This window comes from Micromys minutus (genome assembly GCF_963924665.1).
Source record: "Micromys minutus genome assembly, chromosome: 32".
In the NCBI taxonomy this organism is placed as follows: Eukaryota; Metazoa; Chordata; class Mammalia; order Rodentia; family Muridae; genus Micromys; species Micromys minutus.
Window position 1 is genome coordinate 18,568,086 of NC_137967.1, and position 13,432 is coordinate 18,581,517.

Below are 13,432 nucleotides of genomic sequence, written 5' to 3' on the forward strand. Positions count from 1 at the left end.
TTTCCTGGGTCTTTGGAGAGTGCTCAGTTCTGGACTTTGTGTCTAAGGGAAGCATCTGGGGTCTGACCACCCGTGAATGAAGGAGGAGGTCGGGGATTGCACCCCTTCGACTCAGAGCTGAGGATTGTTCTCTGGGGCCTGAAGATGGAAATTGGGTGATTAAATCCTAGGTCCTGGGGTGTTGGGTCTGTGAGAATGGAACGTAAATGCCACCTTCCTAGGGCCTCAGCATTCCCGTTGTGGTTGTGGTGGAGCTGGGGCCTGAGGACAGAGATGCTGAGACCTTGAGAAGGTTCTGCTTGGGATTTGAAGTCCTGATTGAGGCTTAACTCAGAGGGCTCCTGGGCCCATTGTCTTAGGTTCCCTGGAAGTATCCCTGGCTAGAAAACAAGGATTAACCCCCCTCTGTCTGGCTGAATTTTCTCTTCTCCACCATTAGTTCCCAGGTCCTGATCAGCTCTTCCCAGCCTCAGAGAAGCCATGGGAGCCTGCCGCATCCACTGTTTCCTGCTCCTGTCCCTGCTGGGCTTCTTCCCCTGCTCAGGTGAGGAGGTAGAAGAGCAGTTGGCACATCATCGTTTGAGTGTCAGGAGGCTCTGCATTTCACTAGTGTCTCTGAGCAGATCGGAGGAAAGAGCAATTGCACGTGGGAGGAGGAGGCCATGTGCAAAGGCCTGAGAAGGACCTCGTGTGTGGCGACACCTAGCTCTCCTACCCACTGGAGACCAGCACCCTGCCCACATTTTCAGACAGGAAATCAAAGATTACAGGTCCCTTGTTCCATCGTCAATAATGGGTGCCCAGCATACTGTCTCCTGCCTTCCTCATCTTCTTGTCTTCTCCTGAGTTCTTCTGTCACACTAGAGTGTGTCTCATCCTCCTTATCTTCCCAGACCCTGTGCAGTGACCCCTTGTCTGCAGGGCTGTACCAGGGACATAGGGACAGGAGGGGATGTGTATGCTCTCTCCTCCAGCCAAGCAAGATGCCCATAGGAAAGAAGGCCAAGGGGAAGAAGGTTGTCAGCCCCTGCTGTCGTCAAGAAGCAGAAGGCCAAAAAGGTGGACAATCCTTTGTTTGAAAAAAGGCCCAAGAGAAATTTAACATGCTTCACAAAATGGCCACAGTACATCAGGCTGCAGTCGCAAAGAGCCATCCTCTATAAGCGGCTCAAAGTACCTCCTGCCATTAACCAGTTCACCCAGGCCCTGGACAGGCAAACAGCTACCCAGCTGCTTAAGCTTCCCACAAGTGCAGGCCAGAGACAAAACAAGAGAAGAAGCAAAGGCTACTGGCCCGTGCTGAGAAGAAAGCTGCTGGCAAAGGGGACGTCCCAACTAAAAGACCATCTGTCCTCCGAGCAGGAGTCAATACAGTCGCCATCTTGATGGAGAACAAGAAGGCTTAACTGGTGGTGTTTGCCCATGATGTAGAACCCATTGAGCTGGTGGTTTACCTTCCTGCCCTGTGTTGATAGATGGGGGTGCCCTACTGCATCATCAAGGGAAAGGTCAGGCTGGGGCGCCTGGTCCACAGGAAGGCATGCACCACTGTTGCCTCCACACAGGTTAACTCAGAAGACAAGCGTGCTCTGGCTAAGCTGGTGGAAGCTATTAGGACCAATTACAATGACAGATATGATGAGACCCGCCGCCACTAGGGAGGCAATGTTGCCAGGTTGGAAAAGGCAAAGGCTAAAGAACTCGCCATTAAACTGGGTTAAATATACACTAAGTTTTCTGTACATACATATGTATCACAAACTTTTTAAAAAGAGGGGATGAGTACATGAATTCATAGGAAGGCTGAGTCACACAGAATCCTGGGGACTATTCTAAGAACTCAGAAGTGTTTAGATGTATCTTTGTTATTTTAAATTATGTATGGGGGTATGTGTCTGTCTGTCTGTCAGTCTCTGCCTGCATGAGGGCATATGTTCATATGTTCTGGGTTCAAACTGAGCACTTGGAAGAGCAGTGAGCATTTGAACCACTGAGACATTGCTTCAGCTCTTGAAGAGAATTGTATTATGAGGTAGATAGGGCCTCCCTGAAGTTTCTGCCTTATCAGGGCTTCTTAGAGTTTCTAACAGGCCTTACATGAATAACTAACCTTTGATGAAGACCCATTGGCTTCTAAGGGGTAAATACAGTGAAGGAGAAGAAAGGGGGATCAGAGAAATCCATGACAGGCAGGGAAAGGCCCCGCTGTCACTTTGCACAGGCATGTGGGGACAGTGCTCAGGATCTGCAGAGACTGCATTCAGTCACGGGGTTTCCTGAGAACTGCAACATGGGCTGCAGAGAAAGAATGAATGAGAATGGGGGCAGAACTGCAGCCGGAGCAACTGTGGGAAAGGAACCACCTTTGAACAGGATGGGGAGGGTTTGGGTGGGGTGGAGCAGAGAGAGACCAGGTCTGGTTTGCAGGGGTGAAGCAGCTCAGATATGAGGTAAATAGCCAGCCCACCTCTAGGGTTTACCAAGAACAGTGGGAGATCGTGGAAGTAATGAGTTCTGAGTCCCACCGTAATGCAAGACAGGGATGTCACAGCCATTCTGTATGATCCCGGAGTATGGTTCAGAATGCAGTGGCCTCCCGTACAGCAGAAGCTGCAGGGACAGACATGGTGGGCTCCCTGACTGCCATAATCCCTGGATTTTCTCTCCACAGGTACTCTGACCTGTCACAAGGGAATCATGGTGAAATTTGGCAGTGGCTTCACTGAGACAGCAATGGAATGGAAAGTATTTGGGACCATTAAAGCTACCCCTTATGAGATATGTCAGGAGACACTCCTGCTCCTAGATGTAGGTGTGTAGTCTGAGCTGGAGGGACACATTTCCACACCGGGCCAGGATTCTCTGCCCTGTAGTTCTGCCCTCCTCCCCTTAAGTATGGGATCTTGTGTCTCTGTGCTGCCTCGTTCTGCTGAGCTGTGATGGGGTATATAAGGAAACCTGGGCTTGAACCCTTGTACCACATGAACTGGGTGTGGTGCTGGGTGCCTGTAATGCCAGCCTGGGGCTGTGGGTGCAGACAGTCAACTTCATCTACAGCAGCATAGGGAGTTCAAGAGCAGCCTGGACTAGAGGAGACTCAGGGCCCAGGAAGAATGAAGAAATAGGGAGGGAGGGAGAGGGAAGGGTGGATGGACAGATGGACAGAAGGAAGGATACATGTGGAGTGCCTGTGTCGGTTCTGCTAACCCGAGTCCTTCTCCAGCTCTGCAGGCAAGTGGGAAGGAGAGAGAGAGCACAGGGAGCCGAGTGTGGTGTGAAGGGCAGAGTGTGGAGAGAAACCCAGCGGGTAGAAGAGATGCTGGTCAGAGTGAGGCCGCAGCACGGTGCAGAGGCTCAGGGGAGACTGTGTGGAGGGGCTGGTCACAGGATCTGCCAGGGCAGAGCAGAGGGAGCCAGGTTTAGACTTCAGTGTGTGGCCGACTGAGATCATGATCTTTCCTGTTGTCACTGGGGATTATACTGTCCCTAAGTGGGAGCATCCAGGGACCCAAGAACTGGACTCTTAGCTCTTGCCATCTTTTCTTTCTATACCTTGATTTCACTCTGGTACCCCTTAGGTAATGAATCTCTCATATTGGCGAGCAAAGGCTGCAGCAAAGCTGAGAGTAAGACAGGCCAAAGTGTAGAGGTGTTTTCCAGAGGACCTGGAATAGTGGCCGCCTCTTATGTCAACTTCTGTGTCACTAACCTGTGCAACGATGCCAACAGCACCCGTGTCCTCCTTGACTCCCTGTCACTTGCAGGTATGTGACTCAGGGATCCAGCCCTTGAGGAACAGCCTGTGGCTGCAGCTGAGAGCCTGCTCTACAGCGCCCCCTTCTCCCTCCTCAGATTCCTCTGATCTGGGAACCATCAAGTGTCCTGTCTGCTTGCAGTTTCAGGGTTCCTGCTCTCAGCACTCCACCTTTGTCTTCTGTCCTAAGGGCACTAATTGCTACCTGAGTGACACAAAAATAGAAGGAGGTAAGTCAGGAGCGCTGCATTCCCAGGGCCATGGGCCAGGGCCTCAGGAGAAGTGGTGGTGCAGCTGCCTCCTGGGTCTGGTGGAGGAATTTAGGACTTGGACTGAGTCTCCTTCGTTCAAGGGAGGAGGGCCGGAGTCTGAACTATTGGGCATGAGTCATTTTTTATTGTTGTCATTGTTGTTGTGTTTTGTTTTTCAAGTTGACTAAAGTGTCCCTCTACACCCTTTGGCCCTGACCCCATCTTCGTATTGCAGGTGGGATCAAAGCTGTCTTTAGCCTCGATGGATGCATCCCCTTGTCGGTCAAAAACCTATTTAAAAGCCAAACTTCAATTGGGGTCTTCTCCGCACTGGAAATCGCTCATCTAAATAGCAATTCATTCCCACCTGTACTTGTCCCGAGCATCCTTCTGGCCTGGATGTTAGGACTCTCGGCTCTCCTCAGCCTTTGTGTGCAGGGATTTGTTTTCTCTGCTGAACCCATTTCCAGCCATTCTTAATCCCTCTTGGCCACCCATAGCCAGCCCTCCTGACTCATGACCCAAAGACCTGAGACTGGGCAGTGTGGCCTGTGCTGTCGGGTGCCCTCATCCCTCACCCCCACACCTCTGCCTCCTCATGCTTAGATGTGGCAGCCACTGAACCCGCCCTGCTCCAGAGCAGACAACCATGAACCCATCACACGTGGAAAAATAAAGTTGCTGTTGTTTCTCCAGATACAGGGTGTCTCCGTGTGAGGCGATGAGGGCACGGTGGGGTCCATTAAGAGACTCTCTGCTAAGATGTGTGCAGGGAACCATGACATTTGGCCTGGCCTAGCTGCCTTAATAGCCACACATCTTCCAGGTTAGTGTCCGTGACTCCTGGGGCACAAAATGGCTTCCAGTTCCTGAGGGACCGATGTGCTTCCAGAGGCAGTGGAGCATCAGGCTAATTTGCTTTTCTCTGTATGTTCCCAGAGTAGTCAGAAAGTATGGAAGCCTGGCAGGACAATCTTAGACAGTAATTTTCTGTGCCTTACATGGCTTGCAAACTTCGTTGTATCCTGACAACTGCCTACTTGTATTGACCCTTTGGCAATTGTCATTGTGTTCTGATGAAGGTACAACTAATCCGATTGGTCTCAGTAAAATGGTCCCAGCCCCAGTCTTGCTGTGGACCTTCCACCTGGCCTGTTTTAATTCCTTGTGGCCATGTCAGTTGACCTCGGCCCGGTAAGAGAGCGCGGACACTCTTTAGTGTTGCCAAGAACGGAGAATTTTGTAAAGGAAAAGGAGAAGGGAGAAATGGGTTGAAGGTGCGGAACTGCTAGGAATCCTGCACACACAAGGGCCGGAGGATTAATCGAATCTTAGATAATGGGGCAGGCAGAGTCGAAGGAATGATTTTTTGTTTGCAGAAGTTCTGCAAACGTTGTTGCTGGCGGAAGGAGGAGAAGCGGGCACCATCCGCTGACGAAATCCCTGGGGTTCACGAATGGGCATCAGCCTTCTTTCACTAAAGAGGGATCTCTGGATCCCACAACTTAATCCTGGCTAGAAAGAGCAATTCCGGGTGAATTTGCTGCCAGGGAACCAGAAATAATCCCTTGCGATGCGTTTCAGCTTTGGAAAGAAAGAAATACAGTGAGAGAGAGAAGGAGACGAGGGACACAGTTAAAACGGAAGGTGAAAGTGGTCCGGGCCGAGCAGAGCTAACACTGAACAGAGCAGGATGAAACCTGAAGACACAGCATCTAGTCTCTGTCAGGGAGGAGGCTGAGAGCCCCCCTCCTCCTTGTGGGGATTTCGTCCCTGCGCCTCCAGCTCGGTTCCCTCTGCTCCCACCCCTTCTCTCGGTGCAGGTCCTGATGATGGGGGACTGGTGCTGCTTCCTGCCCTCTCTGATCGTTCTCAGCCAGAACACATTGTTGGGGTGGTTCTCACCCTCCATAAAAAATATCAACTTCTTTTCAGTCACTCTACTGGTCTCCCAGACCAGAGACCCTGTATTGAGCCCAGGCACAGAAGACACGGATACATTTTCTTTTTTCCTCACTGAGTGAAATCCTAGATCCCGGTAACCAGGAACAACGAGTTAAACTTATGTAGCCATTTTATTATTATTTTTTTAATTAAACACCGTTATTTTAAAAAAACAGATAAATGTACACATTTTAAAAGCATTTTTGCATAAAACTATATAAATATATTTTTGTCAGTACTTGATTTTTTTTAAAGGTTTGATCGTATTCATTGAAAGCTTACTTGTTACAATAAGCATAAAGTACATATAAAACTAAACGGAACATGAAAATAGTCAAAGTTTTCTTGGTGTGTAAAGTTTAAACATAATGGTTTTTAAGTACCAAGTTTTGCCACAAGGCTACATACATTCTTAGCTCTTGAATTATTAATGATTTAAGGTCTAGGTGTACCCCACTCTGAGAGGGTGCTGTAGACTTATTTATTTTTTATAAGAAGGACTGAGGCTTTCACTTTTTGGCCTTTTTTTTCTTTTGAGCTTCATATGGTCTGTGAGTTGTTTCTTGGGTATTTGGAGCTTTCTGGGGTTAGTATCCAATTATCAGTGACTACTTATTATGTCTGTTCCTTTGTGACTGGGTTACCTTACTCAGGATGATAGTCTCTAGATCCACCCATTTGCCTAGAAATTTCGTAAAGTCGTTGTTTCTAATAGCTGAGTAGTACTCCATTGTGTAAATGTACCACAATTTTTGTATCCATTCATCTACTGAAGGACATCTGGGTTCTTTCCAGCTTCTGGCTATTATAAATAAGGCTGCTACGAACATGGTGGAACATGTGTCTTATTATATGTTGGAGTGTCTTTGGGGTATATGACCAGAAGTGGAATAACTGGGTCTTCAGGTAGTACTATATCCAATTTTCTGAGGAACTGCCAGACTGATTTCCAGAGTGGTTGTACCAGTTTACAACCTCATTGACAGTGGAGGAGAGCTCCTCTTTCTCCACATCCTCGCCAGCATCTACTGTCATCTGAGTTTTTGATCTTAGCCATTCTGACTGGTGTGAGGTGGAATCTCAGGGTTGTTTGGATTTGCATTTTCCTATGTCGAGCATTTCCTTAGGTACTTCTCAGTCATTTGATATTCCTCAGTTGAGAATTCTTTGTTTAGCTATGTACCCCATTTTTAATAGGATTGTTTGATTCTCTGGAGTCTTAACTTCTTGAGTTTTTTGTATATATTGGATATTAGACCTCTATCAGATGTGGGATTGTTAAAGATCCTTTCCCAGTCTGTTGGCTGCTGTTTTGTTTTCTTTTTTTTTTAAGATTTATTTATTTGTTTATTTTATTTATGTGAGTACACTGTTGCTGTCTTCAGACACATCAGAAGAGGGCATCAGATATTATTACAGATGGTTGTGAGCCACCATGTGGTTGCTGGGAACTGAACTCAGGATCTTTGGAAGAGCAGTCAGTGCTCTTAACCACTGAGCTGTCTCTCTCTGGCTCCTGTTTTGTTTTCTTGACAGTGTCCTTAGCCTTACAGAAACAACAATCTCATAAAGTCCCATTTATCGATTCTTGATCTTAGAGCATAAGCCATTGATGTTCTGTTCAGGAAATTTTTTCCTGTGCCTATGTGTTCTAAGCTTTTCCCCACTTTCTCTTCTAATAGTTTCAGTTTACAGGGTTTTATGTGGAGATCTTTGATCCACTTGCACTTGAGCTTTGTACAAGGAGATAAGAAATGGTCTGTTTTCATTCTTCTGCATGCTGACTGACAGTTGAACCAACACTATTTGTTGAAGAGTCTGTCCTTTTTCCATTGAATGTTTTCAGCTCCTTTGTCAAAGATCAAGAGACCATATGTGTGAGAGTTCATTTCTGGATCTTCTATTCTGTTTCATTGATATACCTGCCTATCTCTGTACCAGTACCATGCGGTTTTTAACACAATTGCCTTGTAATATAGCTTGAGGTCAGTGATGGTGATTCCGGCAGAAGTTTTCTTATTGCTGAAAATAGCTTTTGCTATTCTAGGTTTTTTGTTATTCCAGATGAATTTTGCAAATTGCTCTTTCCAACTCTATGAAGAATTGAGTTGGGATTTTGATGGGAATTGCATGGAATCTGTAGATTGCTTTTGGTAAGATGGCCATTTTTACAATGTTGATCCTTCCAATCCATGAGCATGGGAGATCTTTCCATCTTATGAGATCTTTAATTTCCTTCTTCAGAGATTTAAAGTTATTGTCATACAGATCCTTTACTTGCTTAGTTAGGGTTACAATATTTCATATTTTTGTGACTATTGTGAAGGGTATCTTTTCCCTAATTTCATTCTCAGTATGTTTGTCTTTGAGTAGAGGAAGGCTACTGATTTGTTTGAGCTGATTTTATATCCAGCCACTTTGCTGAAGTCGTTTATCAGCTGTAAAAGTTCTCTGGTGGAATTTTGGGGTCATTTAAGTATACTATCATGTCATCTGCAAATAGTGATATGTTTACTTCTTCCTTTCCAATTTGTATCCCTTTGATTTCCTTTTGTTGTCTAATTGCCCTAGCCAGAACTTCCAGAACTATATTGAATAGGTAGAGGGAGAGTGGGCAGCCTTGTCTAGTCCCTGATTTTAGTGGGATTGCTTCAAGTTTCTTCTTGTTTAGTTTGGTGTTGGCTACTAGTTTGCTGTATATTGCTTTTACTATGTTTAGGTATGGGGCCTTGGATTCCTGCTCTTTCCAAAACTTTTAACATGAAGGGGTGTTTAATTTTGTCAAATGCTTTCTCAGAATCTAATGAGATGCTCGTGTGTTTTTTTTTCCTTTAAGTTTGTTTATATGGTGGATTACATTGATGGATTTCTGTATATTGAACCATCCCTGCATTCCAGGGATGAAGCCTACTTGATCATGGTGAATGATCATTTTGATGTGTTATTGGATTTTGTTTGCAAGAATTTTATTGAGTATATTTGCATCAATGTTCATGAGGGAGATTGGTCTGAAGTTCTCTTTTCTTGTAAGATCTTTGTGTGGTTTAGGAATGAGAGTAATTGTGGCTTCGAAGAATGAGTTGGGTAGTGTTCCATCTGACTTTATTTTGTGGAATAGTTTGGAGAGTATTGGTATTGGGTTGTCAATGAATGTTTGATAGAATTCTGTACTGAACACATCTGGTCCTGGGCTTTATTTTTTGGGAGGCTTTTGATGATTGCTCCTATTTCTTTAGGTGTTATGGGATTGTTTAGATAGTTTATCTGATTTAGATTTAACTTTGGTATCTGGTATCTGTCTAGAAATGTATCCATTTCCTCCAGATTTTCCAGTTTTGTTGAGTATAGACGTTTGTAGTAGGATCTGATGATTTCTTGAATTTCCTCATTTCTGTTGTTATGTCTCCCCTTTCATTTCTGATTTTGTTAATTTGAATACTCTGTCTGTACCCTCTAGTTAGTCTGGCTAAGGGTTTATCTATCTTGTTGGTTTTCTCAAAGAACCAGCTCCTGGTTTTGTTGATTCTTTGAATATTTTTTTTTTGTTTTTACTTAATTGATTTCTGCTCTGAGTTTGATTATTTCCTGCTGTCTACTTCTTTTGGATGTATCTGCTTCTTTTTGTTCTAGAGCTTTCAGCTGTGCTGTCAAGCTGCTAGGGTATGCTCTCTCCAGTTTCTTTTTGGAAAGACTCAGAGCTATGAGTTTTCCTCTCTCGTTGCTTTCTATGAGCTTTCATTGCATCCCATAGGTTTGGGTATGTTGTGCTTTCATTTTCATTAAATTCTTAAAAATCCTTAATTTCTTTCTTTATTTCTTCTTTGACCATGTTATCATTGAGTAGAGCATTGTTCAGCTTCCATGTGTATGTGGGCTTTTTGATGTTTTTGTTGTTATTAAAGACCAGCCTTAGTCCATGGTGATCTGATAGGTTGCATGGGAGTATTTCAATTTTCTTCTATCTGTTGGGTCTTGTTTTGTGACAATTTTGGCAAAGGTGTTGTAAGGTGCTGAGAAGAAAGTATATTCTTTTGGATGAAATTTTCGGTAGATGTTTGTTAATTCCAATTGGTTCATAACCTCTGATAGTTTCACTGCGTCTCTGTTCAGTTTCTTCTTCCATGATCTGTCCATTGATGAGAGTGGGGTGTTGAGGTTTCCCACTATTATTGTGGGTGGTGCAAAATATGTTTTGAGCTTTACGAGGGTTTCTTTTATGAATGTGGGTGCTCTTATATTTGGAGCATAAATGTGTAGGACTGAGAATTCATCTTGATAGATTTTTCCTGTAATGAGTAAAAAGTGTCCTTCCTTACCTTTTTGAATAACTTTTGGTTGAAAATCTACTTTATTTGATATTAGAATGACTACTCCAGCTTGTTTCTTAGGGGCCATTTGCTTGGAAGTTTTTTTCTCAGCCTTTTACTCTGAGATAGTGTCTGTTTTGATCTCTGAGATGAGTTTCCTGTATGCAGCAAAATGCTGGATTCTGTTAATGTATCCAGTATGATAGTCTATGTCTCTTTATTGGGGAATTGAGTCTGTTTATGTTAACAGATATTAAGGAATCGTGGTCTCTGTTTCCTGCTATTTTTGCTTTTAGAGGTAGAATTATGTCTGTGTATCTTTCTTCTTTTGGTTTTCTTGCTTAGTTATATTTGTGCTTTTCCTTAGGTGTAGTTTACTTCCTTGTGTTGGATTTTTCCATCCATCATCCTTTGTAGGGCTGGATTTGTGGCCAGATATTGTTTAAATTTAGTTTTGTCCTGGAATATATTGGTCTCTCCATCTATTGTAATTGAGAGTTTTGCTAGACATAGTAACCTGGGCTGACACTTGTGTTCTATTAGAGTCTGTATTATGTCTGTCCAGGCTCTTCTAGCTTTCATAGTCTCTGTTGAGAAGTCAAGTGTAATTCTGATTGGTCTGCCTTTATATGTTACATGACCTTTTTTCCTTACTGCTTTTAGTATTCATTCTTTGTTTTGAACATTTGGTGTTTTGACTATTATGTGTTGGGAAGTATTTCTTTTCTGGTCCAATCTATTTGGAGTTCTGTAGGCTTCTTTTATGCTCATGGTCATCTCATTCTTAAGGGCAAAGACGTTTTCTTCTATGATTTTGTTGAAGATATTTACTGTGTCTTTTAGTTGATATTCTTTGCCCTCTACTACACCTATTATCCTTAGGTTTGGTCTTCTCATTGTGTCCTAGATCTCTTGGACATTTTGAGTTAGGAGCTTTTTGGTTTTTTCATCTTCTCTTACTGTTTTGTCTATGTTTTCTATGTTTAATTCAGCTCCTGAGATCCTCTCTTCTATCTCTTGTAGTCTGTTGCTAATGCTTGCATCTGTGACTCCTGACTTCTTTATTAGGTTTTCTATTGCCTGGTTGTCTCTTTTTGTATTTTCTTTATTGTTTCTATTTCTGTTTTTAATTATGTCATCTATTTGGTTGTGTTTTCCTGTAGTTCTTTGAGTGATTTCTCCTAGTTATCCTGTAATTGTTTAAGGGAGTTATTCATGTGCATCTCAAAGATCTCCATCATCATCATCAAGTATGATTTCAAGTCTAAGTCTTGTTTTTCTGGTATGTTTGGCAATCCACTACTTGCTGTGGTGGGAAAGCCTGGTTCTGATGTTACCAGGTTGTCTTGGTTTTCATTACTTAAGTTCTTTCACTTTCCTCTTGCCATCTTGTTATCTGTAATTATAGGTGATCTTGTTGTCTCTGACTAGAGCCTGTCTCTCCTATGGATCCGAGGGCCGGTGGGCTCAGGAAGAAAATTGCTTCTGAGTGTTCATCTCTTTGTGGGCAAGCAGTGAGTTCTGATGGCAGTGACCCTATACTGTCTTTGTGGGCTCGGGTATAGGAGCTCTTGTGAGCTGGTCCACACGCACAGCCTTTCTGAGCAGATCCAGATTCCCAGTGGTAGATACCCGGTCCTCACTGTGGGCTGGAAAGGACCCTTTTCCAGAGAACACAGCAAAGCACTCTCTGCACTCAGAGAACTCCCAGCTCGACCTCACTGGGCCTGTGCCCCAGGCTCTCTGCTGGTCCGGGTAGAAAAGAGCTTGTGCGGCTGGTCCGCAAGCACAGCCTTTCTGAGCAGATCCCAATTCCTGATCGTAGCCATTTTATTTAAGACTTTCAATGATCTGAAGCAGGTTTGGCTTAGCCTGGGCCAACAATCCCCTTTTACATTGTCTCCTTGACTCTGTTTCCGGCTGTTTTGTTCCCTCTGACTGGAGGATCTCAGCAAAGCTTGTCTCACAGGGTGAATGTTTAGAGTATTCAAAAAGTTGTCAGGACCAAGCTATTAGAAACCAAGAAAACATGTGCCCACAGCTTTTGAAATGTTAGCAGGGGAAGGCATGTAGAGTGACACTGGTGACAGATCACACATCCTCCTGAGGCTTAGGGACAAACAAAGGCTTTGGCACTGCAGGCGTGGTATAAGTCACCAGAGTCTGGAAAGAAGACAGAGGAGCTTTCCTAAATTACACAGGGGCTTGATGAGCCATGTTTAGATTCTGCTTCTCATCTTTTGCAGCCCGCCCATGGGCAGGCGGCTGATGGAGAGGCAGGAACGATTTTTGTCAAGGAGTTGGCACACTGAGAATGCCAACACCTCGTGCCAGACTGCCATCCGTCCTTACAGAAAGCAGGGGGATGTTAATAGCTACATTCGCCTTGGCGCTGGTCTTGTGCCCCTGTGTACTCAAGGGTTATCACTGGCTGTGGTCCTCTGAGGGCGGACAGCGCCTCAACTATTGGCAGCCATTCAACGAGGAAAAAAAAATTAGAAATGACAAATAGCCCAACTTCATGTCAAATGTTTGTTGCTTTAAAGAGAACTAAAAAAAAATTGTTTCCTCTTGCTTTTATTATTCATTATGTAGATGATAGTCCACTTTCTACAAATAATCCAGTGCTAAAAGAACTATTTACAGAAAAAAATAGAATTTTTTCCATTTGTATTCTTCATTAAAGAATTAGTCCTTTGTTAAATATTGCAGATAATGTAGCACTGGGTTTTGCTAATTTATGCCTCTGAAAAGTAATACAGACTGGCAGTGTTGCTGCCCACACCGTTCAGCCTTTTCAGGAATTTAGCCAACAGGCTGATATGACCCACATCATAGGCATTCCGCATAGCCCTCAAGGCCAGTCCTTTGCGGAAAGAGCCAATGAACAACTTTCACATTATTCAAAAATAAAGTGTGTGGGGGAGAAATAGGGTGGTATGGTTACTCCTCAGAATAGTTCATCTTCTGTTTACATACATGTTAATAAATAATTTGGGCAACGGTGGTCTCACTGCTGTCGAATGTTTTTGGGGCAGCTTTGCTTCTGTAGAACGGGTCCATTCACATGCCCCAGCAGATCAGTGGTTCGATGCTAAGATGGGATAGCTCAAAGCTATCTTGAACTGAGGGTGGGCTCAGCTTGCCTGCTCAGGTGTCCTTCCGGCCAGCTCATC

General features: G+C 44.2%; 1 pseudogene across 1 annotated transcript; it reads left to right on the top strand.

The window, feature by feature from the left end:
• The first annotated feature begins 480 nt into the window (after positions 1–480).
• On the top strand, positions 481–4,463 carry LOC308413625 (CD177 antigen-like; annotated as a pseudogene). Its single transcript has 5 exons — positions 481–544; positions 2,672–2,812; positions 3,579–3,764; positions 3,853–3,984; positions 4,241–4,463. The product of its transcript is annotated as a CD177 antigen-like (transcript).
• Positions 4,464–13,432: the final 8,969 nt, after the last annotated feature.